At 53.3% G+C, this 5,000-nt stretch overlaps 1 non-coding gene across 1 annotated transcript in view; it reads left to right on the forward strand.

Annotated features, from left to right (window-relative positions):
* The first annotated feature begins 3,335 nt into the window (after positions 1-3,335).
* The window catches only part of LOC124593329, a 1,910-nt gene continuing 245 nt past the window's right edge, over positions 3,336-5,000 (forward strand). Inside the window, exon 1 of the ribosomal RNA XR_006977976.1 lies at positions 3,336-5,000. This exon is cut by the window's right edge and continues 245 nt beyond it. This is a non-coding gene — a ribosomal RNA (small subunit ribosomal RNA).

Consider the following 5,000-nt stretch of genomic DNA (forward strand, 5'->3'; position numbering starts at 1 on the left):
AAACCGGCCCCCCCCCCCCCCCAAAACACCTTTCCGTACAACAATGTGTACCTTAACCTAACCCATATTGTGCCTTAACCTAACCCGTATTGTACCTTAACCTAACCCGTATTGCGCCTTAACCTAACCCGTATTGCGCCTTAACCTAACCCGTATTGCGCCTTAACCTAACCCGTATTGCGCCTTAACCTAACCCGTATTGCGCCTTAACCTAACCCGTATTGCGCCTTAACCTAACCCGTATTGCGCCTTAACCTAACCCGTATTGCGCCTTAACCTAACCCGTATTGCGCCTTAACCTAACCCGTATTGCGCCTTAACCTAACCTATGTTGCGCCTTAACCTAACCTATGTTGCGCCTTAACCTAACCTATGTTGCGCCTTAACCTAACCTATGTTGCGCCTTAACCTAACCTATGTTGCGCCTTAACCTAACCTATGTTGCGCCTTAACCTAACCTATGTTGCGCCTTAACCTAACCTATGTTGCGCCTTAACCTAACCTATGTTGCGCCTTAACCTAACCTATGTTGCGCCTTAGCCTAACCTATGTTGCGCCTTAACCTAACCCATATTGTACCTTAACCTAACCCATGTTGCGCCTTAACCTAACCCATATTGTACCTTAACCTAACCCATATTGTACCTTAACCTAACCCATATTGTACCTTAACCTAACCCATATTGTACCTTAACCTAACCCATATTGTACCTTAACCTAACCCATATTGTACCTTAACCTAACCCATATTGTACCTTAACCTAACCCATATTGTACCTTAACCTAACCCATATTGTACCTTAACCTAACCTATGTTGCGCCTTAACCTAACCTATGTTGCGCCTTAACCTAACCTATGTTGCGCCTTAGCCTAACCTATGTTGCGCCTTAACCTAACCCATATTGTACCTTAACCTAACCCATGTTGCGCCTTAACCTAACCCATATTGTACCTTAACCTAACCCATATTGTACCTTAACCTAACCCATATTGTACCTTAACCTAACCCATATTGTACCTTAACCTAACCCATGTTGTACCTTAACCTAACCCATGTTGTACCTTAACCTAACCCATGTTGCGCCTTAACCTAACCCATGTTGCGCCTTAACCTAACCCATGTTGCGCCTTAACCTAACCTATGTTGCGCCTAAACCTAACCTATGTTGCGCCTAAACCCAACACACGTTGGGCCTAAACCCAACACACGTTGGGCCTAAACCCAACACACGTTGGGCCTTAACCCAACACACGTTGGGCCTTAACCCAACACACGTTGGGCCTTAACCCAACACACGTTGGGCCTTAACCCAACACACGTTGGGCCTTAACCCAACACACGTTGGGCCTTAACCCAACACACGTTGGGCCTTAACCCAACACACGTTGGGCCTTAACCCAACACACGTTGGGCCTTAACCCAACACACGTTGGGCCTTAACCCAACACACGTTGGGCCTTAACCCAACACACGTTGGGCCTTAACCCAACACACGTTGGGCCTTAACCCAACACACGTTGGGCCTTAACCCAACACACGTTGGGCCTTAACCCAACACACGTTGGGCCTTAACCCAACACACGTTGGGCCTTAACCCAACACACGTTGGGCCTTAACCCAACACACGTTGGGCCTTAACCTGCTCTGTAATTGTCATACGACGCGTTAAATTAGTGTAGTGTTGCCTAACTGCAACCCCCGCAATATAGTTTGCTACTCGCACTGCCCGGTCCCCAGAGTATCGCTTCATGTTAAACACCTTGCAGCTATACACTGTAATGCGGATGGCAGCAGGACGTACATGCTCAATGCCCTTCGCAGTTGTTCATTGGCATTCGCATGGCGAAGCACAGCCTACGTTGTGGTACGGCTTGTGTCAACTGTCCGCTGATGTTGTACGTCCAAATCACACACTGTACTGCACATTGGTCCTCATGTACTGAATGATACATCGTGGTACATGTGTGACCGTACCACGACTGCGCCAACAACGGCGAACCATACGGTCCAAATATTGTGCACTCAGCTACGTGTCGTCTCCCTATAAGAGCTGGATTGCAGTATGGTATGCCGTGGATGGCGATCAGCATGAGCCGTCTGTTGATGTAGTGGCGCGTGTTGTCAGACGTAGTCGTCTCTTCTCACACACCGTGATAGCATGGTGCACTGCGTTCCACATCTGCGACATGCGACAGAGGCCGGTTGACAGTCGTTCGCGCAATGGACATCGCATACGTACGGGGGCCACCTTCCACGTGTTCGCGAAGCGTGCACATGTTGTTGCGTGTATGTGGGCAGACATAGTGTGTCGTGACACCTGACACAGGCATGCAACAATCGTTGAATTTGCAAATGGCGATGGACGTCTACGTTTGCTGGTGACGTTACGCAAATGAACAACTGGTAAACCGTTGTGGTGCGGTTGTTCTCGCTAGAGGTGAATCAGTGATGGCGACGATCGGTTGAGCTACCAACCGGTTGTTTCAGCGATACCCACCATGCCCACGAACGTGAATGGCATGTGGGTGTGAAGCGATACGCGGCGGTGGCTGGGTGGGACCGTCCCCGGCCGGTGAGGGGGGGCCTCCCGGCGTGCTGGCCGCGCGGTGCGTGGGCGCACGCGCTACAGCCGGCTGGTGGGGGCGGCCAGTGGCAGGCGCGCCGGCCGACGGAGGCGGCAGGCGGCGCAGCTGCGCGCCGGCGCACCCTGCACGCGGCGCCGTGCGGCCAAAGTAGGTCCTCGCGGGCCCGGTGCGAAGCGCGGTGGACATCTGCAGTGTGCTGGTCCGATTGAGGACTGTGTGCGCTGAGGATGCGCCGCCGCCCGGCGCTCGGCGCCGCGACGCCGTCTGCTGCTCGGTCGCCTCTGCGGTTCTCGCAGGTGGATTGTATCGCAGCTGTGCGGACGTGTTGGCGCGTGCGCTGTGCTGGGAGTGTTCGCTTCGGCACCCAAGTGGGGCTTTTGTCCTTCTGTGGCGCTGGCGTTGGAGCTGCCGGCCACCGTAGGTGGCGCGTGTTGTCTCCCGCTGGCAATGCCACGACAGCACGCTCCCGGGCCTCTGTCGGCAGCGGCAAGCTCAGTTGGGAGCACGGGTGGTCGCACCTAAAGCGTCTACTCGCCAAACTCCGGGCGATTGCGCCTCTCTCGAACCCGACCAAGTACTTAGGACGGCGCTGCGCGCCGCCGGGACCTGAGAGGGTTTCGAGGTGTATTGTGCAGGGGAGCTCAGCCTCCTCCTGTTTGCAGAATAATTGAGCGGACGCTTGCGTGTTCGCGCGGGCCCCCGGGACACACTCCCGGGCGGCCGGCTGCTCAGCTCTAGTTGACGCAGCTCCCTGGTTGATCCTGCCAGTAGTCATATGCTTGTCTCAAAGATTAAGCCATGCATGTCTCAGTACAAGCCGCATTAAGGTGAAACCGCGAATGGCTCATTAAATCAGTTATGGTTCCTTAGATCGTACCCACGTTACTTGGATAACTGTGGTAATTCTAGAGCTAATACATGCAAACAGAGTCCCGACCAGAGATGGAAGGGACGCTTTTATTAGATCAAAACCAATCGGTCGGCTCGTCCGGTCCGTTTGCCTTGGTGACTCTGAATAACTTTGGGCTGATCGCACGGTCCTCGTACCGGCGACGCATCTTTCAAATGTCTGCCTTATCAACTGTCGATGGTAGGTTCTGCGCCTACCATGGTTGTAACGGGTAACGGGGAATCAGGGTTCGATTCCGGAGAGGGAGCCTGAGAAACGGCTACCACATCCAAGGAAGGCAGCAGGCGCGCAAATTACCCACTCCCGGCACGGGGAGGTAGTGACGAAAAATAACGATACGGGACTCATCCGAGGCCCCGTAATCGGAATGAGTACACTTTAAATCCTTTAACGAGTATCTATTGGAGGGCAAGTCTGGTGCCAGCAGCCGCGGTAATTCCAGCTCCAATAGCGTATATTAAAGTTGTTGCGGTTAAAAAGCTCGTAGTTGGATTTGTGTCCCACGCTGTTGGTTCACCGCCCGTCGGTGTTTAACTGGCATGTATCGTGGGACGTCCTGCCGGTGGGGCGAGCTGAAGGCGTGCGACGCGCCTCGTGCGTGCTCGTGCGTCCCGAGGCGGACCCCGTTGCAGTCCTACCAGGGTGCTCTTGAGTGAGTGTCTCGGTGGGCCGGCACGTTTACTTTGAACAAATTAGAGTGCTTAAAGCAGGCAAGCCCGCCTGAATACTGTGTGCATGGAATAATGGAATAGGACCTCGGTTCTATTTTGTTGGTTTTCGGAACCCGAGGTAATGATTAATAGGGACAGGCGGGGGCATTCGTATTGCGACGTTAGAGGTGAAATTCTTGGATCGTCGCAAGACGAACAGAAGCGAAAGCATTTGCCAAGTATGTTTTCATTAATCAAGAACGAAAGTTAGAGGTTCGAAGGCGATCAGATACCGCCCTAGTTCTAACCATAAACGATGCCAGCCAGCGATCCGCCGCAGTTCCTCCGATGACTCGGCGGGCAGCCTCCGGGAAACCAAAGCTTTTGGGTTCCGGGGGAAGTATGGTTGCAAAGCTGAAACTTAAAGGAATTGACGGAAGGGCACCACCAGGAGTGGAGCCTGCGGCTTAATTTGACTCAACACGGGAAACCTCACCAGGCCCGGACACCGGAAGGATTGACAGATTGATAGCTCTTTCTTGATTCGGTGGGTGGTGGTGCATGGCCGTTCTTAGTTGGTGGAGCGATTTGTCTGGTTAATTCCGATAACGAACGAGACTCTAGCCTGCTAACTAGTCGCGTGACATCCTTCGTGCTGTCAGCGATTACTTTTCTTCTTAGAGGGACAGGCGGCTTCTAGCCGCACGAGATTGAGCAATAACAGGTCTGTGATGCCCTTAGATGTTCTGGGCCGCACGCGCGCTACACTGAAGGAATCAGCGTGTCTTCCTAGGCCGAAAGGTCGGGGTAACCCGCTGAACCTCCTTCGTGCTAGGGATTGGGGCTTGCAATT

This window comes from Schistocerca americana, unplaced genomic scaffold, assembly GCF_021461395.2.
Source record: "Schistocerca americana isolate TAMUIC-IGC-003095 unplaced genomic scaffold, iqSchAmer2.1 HiC_scaffold_98, whole genome shotgun sequence".
NCBI lineage: Eukaryota > Metazoa > Arthropoda > Insecta > Orthoptera > Acrididae > Schistocerca > Schistocerca americana.